We start from the raw sequence: 23,998 nt of genomic DNA on the forward strand, positions 1-23,998 counted from the left end.
GATTTGTTATAGCCAAAATATTGTTTCTATAACAACCTGCAGGTCCTTAACTAGGCAAACAGCAGATGAACAGGAATCCAAGTGGGAGGTGAAGCGAAATCCGATCCTCCTCAGAGGACGGGGAGCGGAGGAGGAGGAAGAAGAGGAAGAGGAGGAAGAAGGAAAGGGGAGAAGAAGCGATTTTATGGGGATAGCGGAGGGTGTGGAAATGAAGGGGGTGGCAGCAGGTGGCCTGGCTCTCTCCTTGCCCTTCTTTGCTCCTACTGGTTTCCCTCTCCTGAGGCTCCTATGATCTCCAGGGCCTTGTGTCTGCAGATGACAAAGTCTTTGCAACTTGGATTGCTCCCATGGTGCAAAAGGCTGTTGGGGCAATTTTCCCGCCTTTCCAGCCTTGGATGAGGCTCCTGTTTCCGGGCCCAGTTGATGCATTATGCATCAGGGCTGCCGGCAACTGACAGCCCCTCAGCCAGCGTCGACTTGAAAAGCAATGGTGCTAATCAAAGTCGACACATTTGAATGTCCAGACACACACACAGAGAAATTTACTAATCAAAAAGTGTATTTCCTAGGGCTGTCTCCAGAGAAATCCGCAGGAAGAAATTGGAATAATTTATTAGCTTACAAGTTTTCGTTGACAGTTAGCCCAAGGCTATTTATCTCTGTAATAGAGAACGTCTCCAATGTGGCAAAATTGACCAAATCAAACAGCTTTGATCAGAAAATGAATCTGGCAAGGCTGTCTGTCTGTGGGTCCCAGGGGAAAGGTGGGAAACAAACAAAAAGATTTAACAAGTGGTCAATAGGAGAAAGAGAGAGAGAGAGAGAGAATTTGCAGCCTGGAAAGTCAGAAGCCTGCAAAATCTTCACATGCAAACACTGAAATAAATTACTGGAGAAATAAATTATGTCTCACATCATAACATTTAACATTGTGCTTGTGCATAATCAGAGCTATGCAGCCCAATGTGATTCTTGCATTAAGGTGATGATAAATAACTGCAGGAGGGGGAAAATGTGTTAACTTCTCCTTAAAAGAAAACAAAATACAGAGGACTCCATATCTTCACAAGAACACTGACACCTTCACTGCAGTCCACACTTACTGTCCATTATTAACACCTGCTTTGCCACCAAGAATCAGATGTCCGATAGACTCAAGCACGTTGAAAGCCACCACAAAGGTGACACCAAATTCAGTTTCAGGGCAACAGGGACATGTTTCAGCTGTTTCACTGCATAATCCAGCTATGACTTTGACCATCTTCCTGCTGATCACCAAATGCTTTTTAACTGTAAAATAATAAAAAATAAGAACTTTTAGGAATAAGATTAAAAGACAAACTTATACATACAAAACTTTGCTTTATGTAATAAACCTGCCTTCTCTTTGAAAGAAACTCTAACAAATCTAACAAAATCTAACAAAAATCATCTGACAATAGAGAATATGGAGGAAAAAGTTCAGGATAGCAATCAGGAGCTTTTACTTCACCACAGTTCTAATTTTATATTATTTAGTACTCTGTTTCTCGTCATCCTTATGAAATACAGGATAATAGTAGCTATGAGTGAAAAATGTCATTCTTGTTTGGAATTAAACTGCTTAGTGATCTTTGGGTATAGAAACTTCAGATGCCCGTTACATTATTATACTGTATTCTTAATGCTACTGTCTCACAGAGAACAGAATGCCAAAGGACTATATGCTGATTCCTTTTTGCTAGGAATTACAGCATTTCTCCCCAGGTAAGAAAAGGCTTTAATTATTCGGATTGTTGTGTTACTGGCTTTAAGCAGCAAAAGGTAGAAATAATGTGTCTCCCTCCTAACAAACGTTTCTAAATTACATGAAAGAAACAAAAGTGCAAGCCCATCTTAACTTAATAACAAAAGATAGCAATTTTGTTTTGTTTATATTGGTGAATTGAATAAGCAACCTGCAAACTGAAGCACTCAAACAAGTTGAGATTGAAAACACTCCAGAAAGTAACCAGGCAGCCTAGTCAGATATCCAGCAGGAAACTGAAGGCGACAAGCTACCTTCTCACGTCTTTCCAGGACATTTGATGGGACTGCAAGTCCTCAAACCTGATCTGTATTGTTACATATGCTTAGAGAGATCAGTAGGGAATAGCCTGGGAATTTATTTATTTATCACTGTTTGAGGTAATAAATTTATCAGTATTTGAGGAGAAGAGAGAGACTGGCCTCTTGAACGTTGTTCATCAAATTGAATTTTGAATAGTTTTGTATTATTATATGAAATCACCAACATGAGCTATTTTTGTTCTTGGAAAAATGGAAACTCAAGTTTATTGATAATCTGAATATGGCTGACACTTATATAAGGTATGCTTTGATATCACTGGGCTGAACCATGAAGACCTTCATGATTTCTTAGGCTCTTGGGAAGCAAGGGGGACTTTTGCCTTATTAAGAAATCGGGAGTATTTTATATTTGCATTATACTATATCCCTTTTACAAATTTTATGAAAATGACTTACTTAGAGTTTCTATGTAATATGTCAAAGTTCAGCATGTTCATATGCTCTGGTAATATAAGAGGCAGGATAATCTGAATGCTAAAGCAAAAAAATCATGTTTTCAGTCCCATCTCTTCTACTGGCTTGCTATTTTACATAGAGTGAGTCTTTTAAGTTTTCTAGGACCTAAGGAACATGGATATCTGAACTGCTGAATTTTCACCATTGCAACTGAAGTCAATATGGTCTTTAGACACTCAGCTTCTCCTGTGAGAACCAGGTCTTCCATCTCAAGATGTGCACCCTGAACTTGCACATATTTAAAAAGGTATTTCCCTTTGCAACTCTGCACTTGAATTTTCTTTTTGGTAAAATGGAATCATATACTTACATGTACTTTAAATGATTATGAGTGCTACACATAAAAAGTACTGTATGGGCCTTCACCCAACCCCACCTGGAAAACGAGAGTTTTTCCACCAGCTTTTGCAGAGTTTAAATCAAGACCTATAAGTGCTAAACATTATTTTTAAACCTGCATTCAAAATGGTGTAGATTTTCTCCATATATATGTGATAGGATGAAGATACCTTCTAGAGGTGAATGCAATAACATGTTGATGACACACTGTACAATGATGAACTTCAGTATGCTTCAAGATATTCTGAAAGCACCATAGTATATCAGCATCCTGGTAAAAACCAGAGATGGGATTCTTTTGATCAGCTACAGATATCTGCTTCTGTTCTAGAGAAAGAGGCACATTTTAGGTTGTTATCATAAAGCAACAGTCTAAAAGAGGTTGGATGAATCGTATGAAGAACCTATGTTGACTAGCAGAGATACAGGTATACAAGGAGTAGATCTTGAAAGTTAAGTAAGTCCAACTGAGTGGAAATGATTTATGATGGGATCAGTCCAGAGTCTGCTGATGACAACTGTATTCTCTTCCATAGTTCCAGCAAGTAGCTAGTGTAAGACCAGTTGGAATGGGATCACACATTTATGCTCCAGCAGGCAGGGTCCTGAAAGGTCTTCGTCTTCTGTGCCCTTGCCCTTTCCACACGCAATGGACTAAAAGGTCTGGAATCACTGCAAGTCACACTAAAGACAGATATTGCCCAATGCTCTCGATAGATTGGTGCATTAGGCGATGATTAATGGGATGAAATTTAACAAGTCCAAATGCCACATTCTGCACCTAGGGCAGAGTAACACCAGGCACAAGTATAAACTGGGAGAGGTGTGGCTGGAAAGCAGCCCTGCAGAGAGGGATCTGGGGGTCCTGGTCAACAGCAGACTCAGTATGATCAGCAGTGTGCCCTGAGAGCCAAGAGGGTAAACCGCATCCTGGGGTGCATCAAACACAGCATGACCAGCCAGTCAAGAGAGGTGTCATCCTGCTGTATTCTGCATTGGTGCAGACTCGCCTTGAGTACCATGTGCAGTGCTGGGCCCCACCATTTAAGAAGAATATAAAGGTCCTTGAATGTGTCCACAGGAAGGCAACAGAGCTGGTGGGAGGGCTGGAAGGCATGTCCTGTGAGGAGCAGCTGAGGGCTCTGGGTTTGTCTAGTTTGGAGAAAAGAAGGCTGACGAGAGACCTCATTGCTCTCTAGAGCTTCCTGAGGAGGGGAAGTGGAGAGGGAGGTGCTGAGCTTTTCGCCCTAGGATTCAGTGATAGGACACACATGTGGGAATGGTTCAAAGCTACATCAAAGGAGGTTTAGACTGGACATGAGGAAGCATATCTTTACCAAGAGGGTGATCAAACACTGGAACAAGCTTCCTGGAGAGCTGGTCGATGCCCCAAGCCAGTCAGTGTTCAAGAGGCAGTTGAATAATGCCCTTAATAACATGCTTTAACTTCTGGTCAGCCCTGAAGTGGTCAGGCAGTTGGGCTGGATGATCATTGTAGGTCCCTTCCAATGGAAATATTCTTCTCTTTTCTCTTCTCTTCTCTTCTCTTCTCTTCTCTTCTCTTCTCTTCTCTTCTCTTCTCTTCTCTTCTCTTCTCTTCTCTTCTCTTCTCTTCTCTTCCCTTCCCTTCCCTTCCCTTCCCTTCCCTTCCCTTCTCTTCTCTTCTCTTCTCTTCTCTTCTCTTCTCTTCTCTTCTCTTCTCTTCTCTTCTCTTCTCTTCTCTTCTCTTCTCTTCTCTTCTCTTCTCTTCTCTTCTCTTCTCTTCTCTTCTCTTCTCTTCTCTTCTCTTCTCTTCCCTTCCCTTCCCTTCCCTTCCCTTCCCTTCCCTTCCCTTCCCTTCCCTTCCCTTCCCTTCCCTTCCCTTCCCTTCCCCTCCCTTCCCTTCTTCAAGATGCTGATGATAATCTTTGGAGCACTGGATGGTGTGAGACTCTGCTCAAGAAGATACATATCACCACATACCCCAGCGACACTGTGTTGCAAAAGGATGCTGCCAGTTCGTAGGCAGAACACCATCATATACAGCTTTTCCATTTCCGTACTCTTCCCTTTGCTAAGTTTGCCATACCCTGTTCTGCAAAGGATGAAATTAATCAGAAGAAGAAGAAGAATTACAAGTATCTGCTGCCTACTGATTCTTGTGGTGGCCCTTCTGGCCACATGCTGTCAGTCACAGCTGGGACCTCTGAAGAGGAAGCACACCTTGTTTCCAAAATGCTAACATTTTCTTTTGTAAAGCTGCCATGTTATGTCCCACCACCTAATATCTTATATCCTAACTTTTTGACCCTAAAAAGGCCACTGTGCCATTCTTCTTCCTCAAAAGGTGAAAGCACAGCTTATTTCCCAACACACCTATACCAATTTGTTTGTGTGTGCAAGCACAGGCAAGCCAAATGCAAACTATGGTACATTTGTACAGAATTGGCTTCCAAATAATGCTGTGACCTTGAAGCCTTCAGGTAACAAGTCTTCACTTGCTTGTTCCTCTTTTTTTCTAGGTAAATATCATCACTGGCCACAACTCCTCTGACCTCCCACAAATTTCTTTAAATGAAATTGCTGAAATGCTTTGCACAAGGAAGGAGAAAAACTGAAGAAAAACACAGACACACACACATAAAAAAGAATTTCTCTGTGTAGACACAGTTAAGATACCCTAGAATGGGGAAAGTAAGTTACAGAAAAGCTGGCAGCTTTCTCTTTTTCTTCCTTTCAAACTATTTTTTTTTCCAGAAACAACCTCTTTTATATAATCAAGTTTATAAGGATACTAGTAAATGGCACAGTACAAAAGCCTACACAGGAATAGAATATTTGTCCTCCACCACTGCTGGCAGCTCTACCCAACCCAAAGCTTACCTGGCATGATCCTCTGTACATCTCTGGTGGAAGTGGTATGGCCAAGACAGTACTGTAAACTGCAATGTTTTTAATCTACAGAAATCCATAGACTATATTTTATTTCTTGTCAGAATAGAAATGCACATCGTCATATATCAGCCAAAATTTTAAAATTTTGTCTCTTTTTTATGTTGACGTGAATTATGTTAATGCTTTTTCTATTCTCTTTTGGGCTGAAGGAAAGGGTGACTTGTCCATCGGTGAAAGTGGATTAAAAAAGTCAAATTTTTTTAAGCTGCCTGTGTGGAGCTTGGTGTTCCCTTTAGTTTGCAGATTAATGTTTTCTTGGCAGTGTAGTCTTTGGATTTCTTTTCTTTTATTAATATTCTGACCCCCCAAGATATTAATCTTCATCAGGATGTCCTTGGTGCTGCGTCTTAGGCTCTGGTGCACACCAGAGAGAGGCTATGAAAACCCAATCTAGGCAATACTAGATGATGAAAAGGGTGGATGTCCTGTAAGGTGCTGGGGTTAGTAGAGTTGTACATTGCCTTAATCTCATTTTTATTTTAGTTTACATTGCTTTATTATTTTATTTTATTGTAGCTACTTCTAGAAAGGACTTGCCTAAGTTTGTACTGTTTTTTGAGGAAAGATAATTTTGATTGTCTCCCATTCCAATTTTACACATCAATATTATCTAGATAAATTGATAAGTTATGGCAAATGTCTTAATTTATGTTTTGATCTGAGCCACCTAACACTGAAAGGCTTTTCGTACATGTTCCCTTATTAGTCTAAAACAAAAATGCTGTTCCAAAAAAAAAAAAAAAAAAAGCAACCCCAAAAATCTATCTCCCAACAAATTTTGTGATTTCTAGCAAGGGACCTTCAAATAGACTTTAGTCAAAACTGTTATGATCAAATATTGTACTGCTCCCAAATTAGATGTTATAGAATCCCACCTGCATACAATTAGGGTTATTCCATGCATCCTAATTAAACTACCAATAACCTTGAAGAACCAAAATATTCCAGGACAGGGCCACCAATCAGATCCTGGGAGTGCAGAGAAGCCATAATACTTCTCAGATGGCTCACAAGGGCAGACGTCTGTTCTGAAACCTCTTACAAACAACATAACCCTTGCATTTATCAGCCATCATCCTCTATCAGGTCATGCAGCAAGGCTAAATTATCCTGATGAGTTAGGCATATCCATGGAGCAAACATGCACGTAACATGTTTTGATACTTCTTCATGTAAGTTATGTCACGCCAGAGTGACACTGTGGTAGCCTGGAAACAGCGAGAAGATTTCTGAGGGATTGTCTTATGGTGATCTGTGAGTTAGTACAGACTTAAGACAGACTTTATTGACCTGTGGGACTCTGGAAAGCCTTCTGTCTTGCAGGGATCTGAGCTGCTTTCCCACACTCTCTGTCTTTCCCTTGTCATAGATTCCAGGCCATTCCAATAAGCAAGGATTCAGAAGTTTTTGGAAACAAGAAACTGCAGTGTCTGCTTCCCTGTGCATTTCTAGGACTTCCCAGCTGAAGTTCCTTGAGATCAAAATTTCCTTCCCTTCACTCTTCAGTAAAGTATTAGTCTAACCTGCTTTCAGGTGTGATATAAGACACAGACCTTGTGTAGGTTCTTGTCCTTCACAGAAGAGCACAGTAGAGAAAAAATTAGATCAAACCCATTTTGAATCCAACGGCACAGCAAATCCCAAGTGGTCTTATCACTGGGATACAGGGCAGCAAGGCAGGAACAAGTACGCAGTGATGGGCAGAGCTTGTACACCTGCAGATCTGAGTGTCCGCACTTACTGGGAGCACTTTTTTCCTCACCAGTCCTACAGGAAGGCCATGCAGACCCAGCACAACAAGACTCATTGCCTACTCCTCCAGTGCATTTTTCAGGAAGATATCGAAGGCAGTTGCCTTTGGCACTGTTGACTCAGCATGGATTCCCACCACCTCTGAGACAGGGTGCAGAGATGTTTTGGAGGAACGGGAACACATATATATACACGAGAGGGGATGCTTCCTGAGTAGGCGCTTCTGCCTACATGTTTGCATCCATGGCACATGTTTCAGTAGAATGAAAATTAATTTATTTGGCTCAACTTTTGGATTCTGTATTTTCTTTATTTGTTTCCATTTTTTTCCATCTTTCATGTTATTAATGCACTTCCACTTCATTAGCAAATGATCAGCCCTTCAGAGGCACTAATGGTATATGAATTTTTTTCTTTGTACTTTTAGCCTGCTTTCCTAAGCTGCTGCTCCAGGACACATGACAGGTTTTCAGACTTGATTATATCAGTATTTTCTACATGCAAACTAAAAGAGAACTGTTCTAGTAAAAGCCTTCCTTATCATAAGGAAATAGGACTTCTGTCTCATTCTATTTTAAAATAAACATTTAAAATACATTGTTTTCGCATGAGCAAGACTTCTTCTCCCAGGTTTCTCATGTACCTCTGGCAGCAGATGCTTTCCTGGCAATGTCTCTCTCAGACCTTTGGTCATTATCCTCCAATGTCACCCAGCTAACTACCACCACAGGCTGGAAATCACTCATGAATCATGACTTCTGCGAGTCTCTAGGATCTCAGATCTTCTCTGACCTTAAGCACTCTCTTCAATGCCATTAAATAAATTAAATGTTTAAATTACCTGTATTAGCTTTAATTGTATAATTATAGAGTCAACGAGAAATAAATCTACAAAGGGGAAACTCTAATCTAAAAAAGGACTTGCCCTCACTTCGAAGTGGACGAACATGCCAGTGGAAATGATAGAGACTCTAACCTCTGTAGGAAAGCCAGCTTGTTTCAAGCTTTCCTTGGCTATAGTCATATAATAGAAACAATACCAGACTCTGTAGTCGAGAGCAAATGTCCTCATGCTGTTTCAGTGTTTTACAGTCATATTCAAGAGAAAACAGCATTTTTCTGGGTACACATGGGGACGGGGAAAGCCTTCCTCTGACGCACACACAGACTGCAGGCAGAGGTCAGGGGAGATGAACAATCAACAGGAAAAATTTAGTACTACTAAAAATCTCTTAAAATAGATCTGAATTGTCTTCAATGTGAGCAGTGTAATTAGAAGCTTAATTTAATGTAATTAAATTTAATTAAGTTTAATTAACTTAGCTTTAACTTGTTTTAACTATGACCTTTCACAATGCCAACAACAGTCTCACGTATGTCCATTTACCTGTAACCTATCCCCATGAATAAAGGCAATTGGGAAGATGAGGTTATCTAGTTTCATAGTGCCTTGGCATTCACTTTTAGGAGACTGGAAGTGGGCTCAAGACTAAACCTGTATCCCTGTGTAGAGGGCTTAGGTGCACCCCAGGGAACAATGAGGAAATTACACATCGGAAAAGGCAACTTGCAGGGAGTAACAGGAGGTCAGTCCTTTGCCTTCATAATTTGCCCCCTGCAGCTCAAGACCACCTTGCAGGACGATGGGAGCTGCCTGAGCCCTGTGTCTCCAGGCAGGCTGCAGAGCAGGGGAGTGAGCGGGCGAGAGTGACGTGCCTTGTGAGGGCCAGCAGTGAAATCTCTGTATTTTCCAAATGGTATTTGTCTTCAGTTTTCTCCTATTAGTTAGGGACTTACTGCAGCTGGCCTCCATGTCTGAGTGCTTAATAAAGTTGATTTACACTGTTTATTTCTGTCAGGAGTCCATCAGGCATATTTTATTTTACCACCGGTAAGTCCCCGATTTGTTACTCTATAGTCTGCTTCCCCAGACTCATCGATTCCACAAAAAGAAAACCATCGTTACAACACACAGCCGAACTAGCCATTCACAGAGGAAAGAAGTGTACTTAATATTAGTACCTACTAACACTTAACTCTGTTTTTGTTGGCATTACCCTTTCATTGTTAAAATATACATGGAGGGTATGTCTACTGTGGGACTGATGCTGTGATTTTGACTGTGGGGTGCTCTAGCTTTGTTTGCCAGTCATTTTAACTAAAAATTGTGGTAGGAAGGTCAAAAGGACTCCTTCCCTTCCCCATAAGTCTTTTCACCATTAGTTAAAATTTGTCATGAAAGGGTTTCCTTTTTTCCCTTAGCTCTGCTGCAGATTTTTGTGGATGATCCTCCATAGTGCCCTGTTCCCACCCTCCAGGAAGACTGGACAAAACAGCCCTTCCCAGAGAAAGAGGGGAGAAGAGATACTTCTTGCACCTGCAAAGCTGGGAATCACAGTTCCCAAGACATCCTGTAGCAATAGGGGAGAAGAAAGTCTGTTGTCTCCCCCCATCCAGCAGCTCCTGGGAATGAGGATCACACTTTTATAAAGACAAACTGTCGTTGCATCACATATACTGAAAAACAAATTGCAGGGAAGCTGGGCTATGAATTGATTCTCATTGATTAAATTTTCATCTCGGTGTGCTGGAATAGTGAGGAAGATCCAAAGGATCCTGTTGTGTGACAGGGCTACATAAATCCAAGGATTTATGTCAGTGCTTTATAGAGCACCTTGGAAGTATCCAGTTTTGGGCTTTCTATTTGAATATAAAACTGAGGCTGATTTTCAAAGGAAACATTAGTTAAAGCCTCAGTTAAGACTCAAAATCAATGGGGGCTGCCATTACTCTTACAAAAGTCTCCCCAGTGTCCACGGTGATGTTTTTGGCAAATAAGATTATAAATGGAATAGGGAGAGTTTAAAAAAAAAAAAAGTTAATTAGATCTCAGAAGATGAAAAGCTAGAAATTTGTCCACATAGTTTAAATTACCTATATGCAAAGGTCATCCAAATTTTTGAAATGTTGGAGGGGCGTATAGGAGAGCTCACCTAAAGAATACCTTTCCATGTAAATTCAACTACCATGTCCAGGTAACTCATGGCCTCTTCACCTGAGACCATTAGCCAAGCACCCAAAATAAAATACACACATATCCGAAGCCCACAACAAAGGATGCTGCAGAAAACTCCAAGTGAGCTCTGATGGAAGCCATTGAATTCATACAACATACCATAAAGCCCTGTCAGTTTAGGTCCAGAAGAATGTAGCCCTCAGGAGCCTGAGCCTACAGGAGACTGAGCAACATTGTGCCTTCATGCAATCTCTCACATCACCTACGGCATCATTCCTCACGGAAGTTCCTTGGCTCAAACACAGCAAGGCCGAGTTGCAAAACCCAAGTTGTATTTTTTCAAGCTAAAGGTGTATTTGCCGTGGTTGTTTTTGAGGGCAGTTTACTAACTTCTGTGGCTGTCAGAAGATACTGACACATATACCAGCAAGACTTTGTCAGAGCTTTAGCTAGTGCTGCCCCTCATGTGATGATAGATACTCACCATCTGCCCTCATATTCCACTGCACAATTCTCTTGTGCTGGGATGCCAACCAACAAGCTTGAATGTTCAAGGTGCTGATGGATGAGTTGATCTCCTATCATACTGATCAGAAGATGGCTCTTTTTGTGTTGTCCATGGCAGAATTAATGCTTTATCTAGACTGTATGCTTCCTGAAGACTCTCTGCTTCTGCTTTTGTACAGCTCCTTGCACACTGGAATCCTGGGTTGGGTTTTTTTTGGGGGGGGGGGGTTTGTTTGTTTTGTTGTTGTTTTTTTTTTTTTTTTGTAGTCCTATGATATCACAAGGAGTGCAGATGCTACATTATTACAAGAAATAAATATCAACAACAGTGAATAGTTCAAATGAAAAATAACTGAAATCAGAACGAAAATTATATTCTAGAAAGCTGAAGGAGCAAATAATAGCATGGTGGAGTTGACTAAACTTAACCAACAGTGGATGATTAAATTGTATTTTTAGCCAGGTAAGGGCACATTTGTCATGGTTGTTTTTGAGGATAGTTTACTACCTTCTGTGGAGCTGGGAGATACTGGTATATATGAATACCAGCAAGGCTTTGTTAAAACAAAGGCTGATTTTATTTTTTATGGAAAAAATGTTGATTCCATTTCAATTTAAAAAACCCCAAACAAATAAAATGCTTGAACATTTAATGTTCTAAAATATACAGGATACAGACAGTAGTGCTGTCATCGACATCTCACAGATTCAAAGGCTTCGTGATTGACCTAGCTTCTCAAGAAAATGTCAGTCTTATATAAACTATGAATACTTCCTTTAAAAAAGAATACTTTATTTAAAAAAAGATAGACCTGGAAGAATTCCATCAGCATTTTGTCTTACACAATTAGCCGCATATCAGTTATTGGCAATCAGAAAACCCATGTATCTTTGCCACACATTTCCCATGTTTGGTGGTGGTGAAATCATTAGTGAAGGATTGCTTTCGTTCTGGAAAAATTAATTGACACATTAATTTTTTTGTGTTTGTGTGGCAAAGAACATACTTTCTTTTGTGTTGAGTTTTTGTGTTTTGAGTTCTGTTGCAAATAGAACAGTTTGCAGTCTTGGAAATGTTCAGTGTATGAGTTGAAGTTGCTTCAGAACAGTTCTAACTTGCATGATTGCTCACTTAACCAATCACCAAAGGCCTTCCTGGTGCTGACAGCTTCTCAGAAGACAGATTTTCCAACTCAAATTGGCTTCTCTTGAATTAGTTTACTAATTAATTTGACTCAAATAAATAAAAAATTAATCTCAGACTTAATAAAAAATGAAGGACTAGTTAAATTTTTTCAAAAACACTTCAAAAAATATATATTAAAGATGCTTTTATTTTTAATAAATTAAAATATCACAAGAATTGTGTTCTATGAGGAGGCTTAAGTACTAATTTAAAAGATCCCACACCTGGTAACCCAAATATCTCAGTTTGGACACGTTACCAGTATGCTCCACTACTGCTCAGCTGCCAGATGTCCTACCCGTTCCCTAGGGTTGGGCTCTCTGGCCTTAGTACGCCTTCCACAGTACATAACATCTGAGGGTTCCCACGATACACTGCCTTCCTTTGCTTGGAAGAGAGCTCCTGATGCATTGCCTCCCATGTGAGGACAAGTTTGTAATGGGAAATACAATCAGGCAACTCCCATATAGCATAAAATAACTGTGTGTCGTGGTTTAACTCCAGCCAGTAACTAAGCACCATGCAGTTACTTGCTCAGCCACCCCACCACCCCCTGCTGAGAGGATGGGGAGGAGAATGGAAAAAAAATCGTAGGCTGAGATAAAGACAGTTTAATAGGATAACAAAGGAAGAGAAGAATAATAATAGTAACGACAACAATAACAATAATAATCATAATAATAAACAACTAGTGATGCACAAATGCAATTGCTCACCACATATGGAAGGAAAAAACCCACAACTTGATGCTCAGTCTGTTTCCAAGCAGTGTTCTCACCTCCCGGCTAGCTTCCCCAGTTCTGTATGGAGTATGACGCTATATGTTGGGGAATATGCCTATGGCCAGTCTGGGCCAGCTGTCCTGGCTCTGCTCTTCCAGCTTTGTGTGCAGCTGGCAGGGCGTGAGAATCTGAAAAGTCCTTGACAGTCCTAGTTGTGTTGTGTAGACACTACAACTACGTAGCAACAACTAAAACCATCAGCGTGTTATCAACATTATCCTCATAGCAAATCTAAAACACAGCACTGTACCTACAAGAAAAAAAATTAACCCTATCATCTCAGCTGAAACCAGGACACTGTGTTGCTTTCAGCTGGACTAATTTGGGTTTCTGATCAAAGATGTTTTTCACCAGAATTGAAATGTTGACCTGCTCTAGCAAACAAATACCTTCTGCTTAACTATCAGAAATGGATGTCTTATTTCTAAAAACAGCATACTGATTGTAGCCAAGCCTGGATCAGCCTAACTTCTAAATCATATTTTTTTGATGGTATCCTTTATGTAGCAGCAGCATATATGAATTTGTTTCACATCTTTCATTTTGACAATTTCCTTTCTGATTCCACCACTGCAGCTACACAGAGACTATTTCTGGATCCTTTTATAAACACTTTTTTCCTTTTCATTGGGGATGCTTGATATTCAGTTTAATACTTAAAAATACAGAACATCCCCATTTTCTTTTGCTCTATTTCCTATATTCACACTTGCTTCATAAAACAGGACAGATTACATTGCATGAATTTGCTATGAACAACACGGTGTGTAGGATATGGAGGTACTAGAGGGAAGGGAAAAGTGTGTGAGGAAGAACAGTGGCAAATCCATCAAACATAGTTGTAGGGCAGATGGGGAGTTTGAAGACAAAAGGAATAGGACTGGAAGTGTGTCCAGGATTCTAGAGGAAAGACAAAAGCAAAGGAAAATTTGTTTGCAGCATGGAGGGATTTCTATGAACAGGAAAAGGATGGGGATAAGGGAATTCCATGGACAAGCAATAGATAATCACCTGAGAGAGAAAAACAGGAGGGAGGATTAGCGTGTGAATGAGTGGCTGTATGAGAACTCCATCAGGGAAAGACAAAGAAAGAGGGAAAATGAGACATGATATTGAGGACAGTAAAACAGATTGACTACGTGCACATATCAAAACCCCTCTAGAAAAAACACCTTGATTTGCCCTCTTCCTCTTTCCCAAACCACTCAACATTGCATACGGCCAATTTCGAATCTGGGAAAATTTGGCTGGCTGACAAAGAGATGCTGGAAGATCTTTGACAGAGCCAATATTAATTCTGGTTAATAGCTGTTGTTGCAAAAGTACACCATTCAACCAACCTAAAATTAAAATCAGTCTCCAAAAGGCCACTTTCCCATTTCAAAAAGGAACACCTGAGCAGGTTATGACACTTACATCATGTCCTCTATGCATATAAAGCAGTCCAGAGAAATGCTTATAAAAAAATTCTATCTAACAAATCTTCTGAGGAAAAAAGGAGAAACAAGTAGAAGTTGTGAGTGATTTTGGATACATTCATTTTGGAGTTCTCAATGGAAGAGAGCTTATAAAGAGATGATGTTGAAAAGAAATATTGCCACTCATGTCCTCTTCACAAACCAGTCAAGAAGATTTCAAAATCTGAGTCTAGCTATCTAAAATTTGAATAATTTACAATCTCTATCCACTTCTGAAAATCCCAGCCAAAGTGTTTTCTCTAAAGTGAATTGTCTTCACCAATACAATAGTTAGTTGGTGTTTTAGTATTTCTACGAAACCTTATTGACAAAATCACAATATTCTGCCCATGGATAACATGACAGCATATACTAAGAAAATACCATAAATGTAGAGTAAGTGGTTACTGTAGTTTTTGGCCCTATGGAGAATCAAAACCCCCTGCTCCCAACCCAAAACCTCAGAATCTGGAAGAAGATTTTTTCCTTGTCTTCCCCAGAACCCCTCTATTTTATAGTACTTCAAGTGTCTAGGCTATTGTTTCAGCAATATTTAATTTCTTTTCAAAGAATGGACCTATCTCTGAATCGAAAAAGGGAGGAATGAAGTGCCCTTGTGCTAAGAGCCTTCATGGAATTGTACCACGTCATATCTATACGGTATGAGCTCCAAGGCAGTGGTGTCAGGTCATTGTCCCTGCCTCTCCATAAGTTTTCTGGGAGACCTGAAAGTGTATAAATTGCTAATGCAGAGAACACTATTTGATCACAGTGGTGAGGGGCCTTGCAAAATCCTAAAACCCTCAGACAAAAAACAAACACGAGCTGAATTATCTCATTCTATATTGAGACTTTGTTAGAGACCTCATCCAAGCATGATAAGTCAAGGAGAAGCAACCTCAAATGTTACTACCTTCAGTTGTTGGGATAAATGTAGACATTAGTGTTTCTCCACTTGCTATTAACTCGCATCACAGAAGTGTTACAAGAGCATGCGACTTTATCAGTCGAGTCTTTTGGATATGGTCTGGATATGGGTATGGAAGACACACTCACACATATGCGTGGAAACCATCACCACTGATTAATGGGAAACAAATCCTCTGTGGTTTGTTTATCTCATATTTGTACCCACTGCAGTACTATCAGAGTGTCACATGTAAATATTTCATTTTTAAAGAGGAGGAAGTGAGAGGAGAAGCCAGCCTGTGTGTAATCAACTTTGGCCAGTAAAGACCACTGCTCAAACTTGCAACGCAGGACAGCAAGATATGTGCCACACTGGTAGTCTCACAGTCTGTCATTTCAAAGCACAAGGGAACAAATGACAGAATTCCCAGATGGACTAAACCAGGAAGCCAAAGATGAAGGGAGTAGCATTTCTGAAGTTAACTTACGTTACCAATATGTTTTGCTGCAGTATTCTTTATGTCTTTGGTAGGGAAAATTCACAGCAGAGTGAGGAGGGAGCTTTGTATGCATAGTACTTGTCTGTTTCATTCAGTTATTACTTTTCTTAATTTTTCTTGTCTTTCAAAAATTGTTTGATTTATGCTTCTACAGAAAAGGTGACAATTAATCTACATGGTTCCCAAATTGAAAGCAAGAAGTAAAGATACTATTAAGATTTACAGTACAAAAATTGCCCTGGCTACTGGTTTACTGGTTTACTTTAGGAGAATAGACCTGTCTTTGAAGAGGAACGGTGAGAAGGGAATTGTCCTTGACTGAGGAGACTTTTTAGTTTAAATAATAAGGAGGAACTATCAATGCAAAGAAAAATACCAAGCACAGAATCGAGTGGATGAAGACAGGTTGACATGAGAATTTGCGGGTATGTTGGTAGCTAGATTTGACAACTGTTGGGATATGAAGAAACCTGTTTTTACTGTAGAGCAAGAAAGTAGACTACCTGATTCCTCTTGAAGCCAATATTTAAATATTTATGAAGATGTAGTCAAGGCTCTGTGAAAATATAATAAGGTAATGGAACTCATTTGGGTGGCTTTGGCAAAAAGATTGTTCATTAATGTTATTGATGTACACTGGAAGACATCTGATGTGAAGTTCATAATTGAAATGTTACAAACACTTTAGCATATGGATCCTTCACATTCACTTAATTGCCAGTTTAGTAATAATTTTATGTAATGAGGAATTATTAATAATACGTGAAATACTAAATTGACGTAATCACCAAAAAACGTAATATGACATCCACTGTGCAAAGGATGTTATATTTCCAGGTGTCTTTGTTACATTTTAAACAAGGAGTATAACTGGCCAAATTCATCTTTCAAAACTATTGACTCTATAAAGTTTTAATAATTTTTTATATAATTGTGTTTAAAGGTAAGGCTATTAATCAGATGTTCTTTTTCCTCATTCTTAATATCCCTTATTAGCATCCAGTTATGACAAAAAACTTGACAAATGATCATTAACAAACTGCCTTACAGTTTTGTGGCACAAGTCCCACTGTGAAATAAATCTCTATGCGCTGTTTCTTTGATTATGTAGGCAGATACCAATACCCTGTTCAGATAGGTGAGAAAAGGGGACCAAATTTGTCTCTTTCACAGTTGCAGTTTAATCATTCTGGAACACTGTTGTATTGGGACAAGAGATCTTTTATCTCCAGCACACCAATAAAAATCTTCCCTAAGTTTGCAATTACTGAAAGTCAATAGCCTATTGGTATGAGAAATGTACTCTTCGAGGACAAATGTCCACAACACAGTTATCACCCCTATTGCCACACAGAACAGATTGAGCGGGCACGGAGAATGTCAGGCACCTCCCCAGGTAATCCTCGTCACGGCAGAATCGGCGCACACTGATGCGTGGACCAGTGAAGTGTGCAAGGCCGCTCACTCTCTGGGAGCCGTGTCTAGTCTATGACTTCATTTTCCTGAGTCATTATTCTGACACATCTCATGGGCAACATCTTCAGTGAGAGAAAAGAGCCAATATGAGTTTTTACTTATACTGGTATAAATCAAGAGAAACCCTACTGAAGCCAGGCTTTCTATACAAAATCATAAAAGCAAGAGGTAAACTGACACTATTAATGAACAGCAAAATAGAAAGCAAAGTCTTCAATTCCATTTTGCCTCACTTCAGGTTTAAGTGAGAGACATGGGAATTGAAGTCCTCTGGTTCACCTGATCTGGGAGCTGGAATTGTGAGACTTACACATTGGCATATAAAACATTGCGTGGCACATGCCGAATTAAAAAATTTATATACCTGGGTGACCTTATCCAGAATTACTACATATGCTTTTACCTTCTTTTTCTTAAAGCTAACATCAGTGAGGAACTTCTGTTTACATTGAAAGGATGGACATCAGTATATTTACTGGAAGAAGACATTTTCCAAACCTCCTTTAAAGAAGCAGGATGACAAGCATGAAAATATAAATTAGAGGTCAATTTTGTTTCAGTTTTAGGTGGACACTGCTCTCAAAAATTAATAATTCTTTGATAAAGGAGATCCCACTTAGTACCTAAGGAATGGGTCATTCCAGATGCTACTCTAAATGATCAGTGAATCTTCACAGGGCAACAGTTGTATACAGAAAGTCTCGGGACTGGAATTTATTCATTATTTCATGCTTACTTGAACATATTTTAATCAAATCTTATCATAAAACAGGAGGTTTAGTACTTCCATTACCTTTTAAAATACTAAATTATGGGATCTGAATAGTTGCTTTCTGATTTTCTCCTTGGAAGAGTCTATCTAGGAATTACATAAACTATATTCAACAGCAAATAGGACACAGCCTTGAGAGAGATCATGCATATATGTTTCGTATAGCAGATAAAATGAGTTATTTGTACATCACACTATAACGAAGTAAAGAATTTTTCAGGCTATGTAAAAAGTCTATGCTCTTTGGGTGATATAATTTCAACACTAGTACATATGCTATAATTTGATGAATTGCAATAATTACTATGTGCATTGTACTCTTCCCTTCTTATTTTCACATTTGCAGATTTTTTTCTGTGAGGCTTACTAATGGTTTGTGTTTTAACCAATTTAATACCTCTTTTCTTAAAGTATTTAGAAGCATTTGTTTATATAAAGAAATTGCTGTTGAACAGGCAAAAAGGATCTATTTTAATATTTTTAGAAATCAGCAAAATAGTACTGAAGAAAAACAAAGCATTACATATTCTGAGAAATGGTACAACAGAGTATCTTATTTCTTGTAAAACATATTAAGCAATAGCAATCATTTTAGGCAAATGTTTATTTTAGGTTTGATCGCTAAGCAAGAGAGAGTTTCATTCATCTTCATTTTTGCATTTTTAAGTCCACATAATTTAGTTCACACTGGAGCACAAAGCTGAATGTTAATAATTTTTCTTTGTGAATTGTATTATGTGAAAGACAAAGTATTTTTCTCACTTTTATTTTTGTTTTGTTTTCCTTTTTCTTTTTGCTCTGTTTATAGCCAGGGGAGCATGATATGCAGGAAGACGAGAAGACCCTGATCTTACCATCTACACCAAAAGTAGCAGCAGGAGATGGCAATAATGATACTTCTCCCCTCAGGAAAGAGGACAGGAGGACTCGGAAAGAGAGTGAGAGTAAAAGGAAGCAGTCAACAAGCTGGAAAAGGGGGAATTCCGAAAATTCATTTTCAGGTATGGTTTGATTCCCGGTAGTCTAAGATTACAATTAATATTACTTATTTTGTGAATATCTTCTCCTTTCTAAATTCTCTGTCCTTAGTTGTAAAATTTGTATTCTAATTAAAATCAGAGGATGATACTCCTGCTTATACTAAATAGTCCCTTGAACTCTAAGGAGTCCCACTGAAATAAAACACCAACCCATACTGTGCTGAGACACAGCAATCCAGCAAATTTCCTTTTCTATCTTAAATACAATTCTATAGAATATAGTACGGAAGTGCATGAAGTAAACATATGCACAATGAAAAACATAATTAAATTCTGTACATTTCATGCAGCTCATCAAGAAAAAAATCTCTAAGATGATACAAGTGGGAGAGTAGGCACAATTTTCTAAATGTGTAACCTATAATAACTACAGCAGGAAAATATAAACTAGCAAGAATTAGTGATTAGACATCCAGTCCTGAGGGTACCAAGCAATCTCAAATTTTATTTAAGTCCATGGGAGCCGTAAGTGCTTGAACCTCTATGAAGCATGCCCTAGGTGACAAGGTAAGAATTTCATTTCATAAGAAACCAGATACAATGAATATTATCCTCACAGAAATGACAGTGACACTGGGAGGTTTTTTACATTAGAGCTGAGTGAACATTTTATTTGCTGAAAATTATTCTGCAGATGTTACCTTTATTTCTCTTTGCAAACCACCCACAAAGAGATAGTAACATTGTAAAATTCTCAGAAGTACTTCTTATTCAAAATTAGTCACACACTTCTCCAGTGAATTTTCTCTTCAAAATCTGCTTTTGGTGAATATTTGAGATTGCATTTACTTTTTCATGAGTTATTCATACTAATAAAACTTGAGCACTCAAGTGTTCCTGGAAAGCAAACGTGAAAGCATTGCAAACATAGTCTAATTGAAATCCACTTTCCACTTTGAGAAATATTCGCAGAACATTTTTCCTACTATTCACCTCGTTTTAGTTGACATTATGGGCTAAAATCTCACTGATGTGCACTAAAGAGAGACGTCACAGAGAACCCTCTTCAATAATGCAGGTGCAACATTCCTGGAACTGGCAGGTCTCTTGAACAGGCCTGATTTAACCTGGTCTGTCCTTTTATTTCTTTTAGAGGGCAGCTTTTTAAGTAGACTTGAATGGCTAAGTGAACTCTCCTTAGTGTTTCAGCCACGCATCAAAATATAAGAGCCCGTGCTGTACCTTGCTCTAAGCTCCCCTTCAGAGCTAATCAATAAAGTTATTCATCTAGCTCCTTTCATAATTACCAGTGATCAGCTTATTGTTGGTATAAGATAGCCTTCTTCAGAACATATATTTGTTGCTGACATCAAAGGTCACCATACAAGCAGTGACCAGTGGTGTAACTTGTTTTATATTTATACGATAGATAGATAGATAGATAGATAGATAGATAGACAGACAGACAGACAGACAGACAGATAGATAGAGCTATTGCCCCAGAAACATCTTGCTCTTTGGAAACAGGCAAAAGTGGTCAATCCAGATCCACCCAGCCTTCTTGCAGACACTCACCTCAGACACATTTCAGTGCATTAGGAACCTCATCCTCTCTAGGAACATGCTGCAAGTCTACAGAGCAACAGGAGCCTCCAGAGGGCAATTCTGATCTTGGGTGGTCAGAACTACTTTCTGGATGTGCCCATCTATCCCCGTCAAGGAGAAGGAGGCCCTCTGGTGACAAAATGCCCAATGAAAAATTGTCTGCATTGGGAGGTACAAATCCAGATCCTGTTGTCTCCAGTGTCAGATTCATAAGAATTTCCACGGTTCTGCTATCAAACTCTCTTGTAAAATCATCATCTTCCTTGTATCCTGCTTGAGATGTAAAAAAGTCTAGTGAGAATCACTCTTTCATGCCAACAGTTCTCTGCTACTTTGATTGCATTTTAAGCTCATCTCCTCTTATTTACTCATTCATTACAGACCGTTAGGCAAAGCACTGAAAGGGATAGGAGGTAATACAGCTCCTACAGAACCCTCAGAGGAAGAAAACTTCAAAAAAGTTCGTTACAAGTTATGCTTGTATCTCTCAGTGTGAACTCTGCATTGCTAATGCCACACAGCCTATTGATGGGCAATTTTTTTTTCTTAAACCCAGGCTCATCAGGTTTCTCCTGCAACCTGGTGAATATCATCTTTTTATTAGTTTGTGTATGGCCCCTCTGAGTCACTACTTAGCTACTTAGATGAGTGTTCCTATGTCTCTCCAGATTTGTACTACACACAAAATAAAGCCACTGGCTGGTATGAAACAAATAAAATATATTTTTCATATAATCATCTTCAACATAAGATATACATAACCAATACATACAAAATTGGAACACATGCTATACACCCTTACTGTTGTACACCTTTGTGGGTATCAAAACCTTTTTATTGCTACATACATGCTGTCATCCCAAATGTATCCATTGGCTACATGCAGATAATAAAAAATCTTCACTGGAATAATTCTTCCTTCAATATGAAATATCTCGTTGCAAGGAATTTTCTTCAACAAGGCTGTGAGACATGAAATCATCTCTCTAGCTGTTTTTTTCTCTTGGTTTCTAACTACTCAGTGTTTAAAAATAGTTTTCTGCATACTAAATTGTGGCACCCGGTCATTTTCATATAGTTAAAATAAAGCACTACAGCTTGGATTTTAGGTCCAATGGTCACACCATAAGAATACAATTCATTCACTAATTAAATGCCCACTACCTCCATCACTAGTGCCTGCCAACTCCAAATTTATATTGCGAAGAAGTTTCATTTTATATGATGCATAGAAAAGAAGAAGAAGGGGGGGAAAAGACCAAGAATATTAATATATAAGAAATTACTTCCTTAAGGTCAGGAGCACCTTAAACTGTACCACAGATAGAACCACTAGAAATGGAAAGAAAACTCTTGTGTTTGTAATAATACAGTAACTATATGAATAATAGCTCTGACTTTATCTATATATTACAAATAGCTAGTTGACATGCCTTTGATGCTACTCAGCTACTACTGGTTTATTGCCCTATTGGATGGGGGCAGAAAGGCATGTCATTTTTATGTGGCTTATTGTCAAAGTGTTCATAAAGCTAGATTAGGCTGCGTTCTCATTATGCTTGCTCCTCCCTTGCAGCAGAGCTACATACTATTGTTTCTAGACATAAGTGTGAAAATTAATATGAATATTTATTTTAAGACCAAATTGCAGTTTCCCTCAATCTCTACTATCTCCACATATTCATACACATACTTTATTTAGTTAAATTTTTAGAGGCTGTTTTTATATTTTTAATTGTTTGATAGACTTAGGATATGTAACAATGGATAACCGTGCAATACATTAAATACTTATGGGTATGTTGTGCCTTCTGTTATAATATAAAATCCATCTATTCTGGTTGATGGGTTTTAACCTCACACAGAATACTTTAAACTCCATTTGGACTTGTGCCTACAATCACCTTAGCAAAGTCTCTTAAGTAACTGCGCACAGCCTAATTAGTATGCATTATCAATTAACAAACTTAATAGCCGGCAGATTGATTAGATCCTCTGTTGCAGGGGCAGAGCTGAAGCGAAACAGAATGAAAAATCATTGCACGCATACACTGCTGCTTTGTTATTTTCTCAGATCCCCTCCTCCTCCTCCACATTCCTTTAATTAATGCATACATATGCTTCTGAATATCTTGTAAACTAGAGCTTGCTCTAACTCTTTAATAAAACTCACTTGTAGATGAGAGAGCCATAGTCCATGCCTTATTTATTTCTGGCTGAAAACATAAACCATTTGTTTTCACCCAGGTCCTTCCCCTCTAAATGGTGCAAGTTTTAGAGATCTGCTGCTTCTAAGCTGCTTGTCTTCACAGTGACTGATAGGGAGAAACAGGTAAGTTGGAGCTGTGTGCACTGCTTCAGGTAACTGATAGCTGAGAAGATGGTTCAGGCATCATATGGATGGTGTGTTGACACATGCTACAAGGTGGATTCCACAATTATTGTTAAAAAAAAAAAAAAAAAAAAGAAAGAATAGCACAAAACCTGGTATGTCATTTTATATATTTTTATATATTGATGAGCTGGAAAATGAGAACACAGGTAGAAAAACCTTCCTATTTGGAAAGCAGAGATCATACTAAAAAAGTTTGCATTAAATTTTAGATTAAATGTTTATGTTGGACAGGACTTGCTTCTTTAAGAATAATTTGATGCAAACTGCTCTAAGACTACTGAAAACAACACTGAAGACTCTCAGTTGCTGCCTTGCAGCAGTGGTAAGGTCTATCCTTGGGCAAAGCCAATTAGCCTTTATACACTGGGAGAGAAAGAAGTGCTTACCATGGTGATGTGAGCACTAGCAGCAAGTTGCAGAGTTAATAACTATTTAGCATTTATATAGCATTTACATATGCAAATCACCAAAGAAATATTAGCTAATTAATCCACACAACAGAGTGGTGGGGCAGGTCCTGTGAAAATATCCATGATTGTTGATATGGTTAAATCCGATATAGGTGCAAAATTACTTTCCCAAAGGCATAAAACATGCTATTGTTGAGAACTGGATCAGTGCTCAGGCCCGCTGATTCACACACCTGCATCCCTTAGCAAGGGTGCACTGCCCCAATTGTTGCCATTTTCATAATCACAGAATCACACACGCCAATGGTTGAGGTTGGAAGGTACCTCTGGAGGTCATCTGGTCCAAGCCCCCTGCTCAGGTGACATTAGTTACCTGAAAGGAGAGTGTTATCAAAATGCCTTGAAGAACATTG

This window comes from Balearica regulorum, chromosome Z (assembly GCF_011004875.1).
Source record: "Balearica regulorum gibbericeps isolate bBalReg1 chromosome Z, bBalReg1.pri, whole genome shotgun sequence".
NCBI lineage: Eukaryota > Metazoa > Chordata > Aves > Gruiformes > Gruidae > Balearica > Balearica regulorum.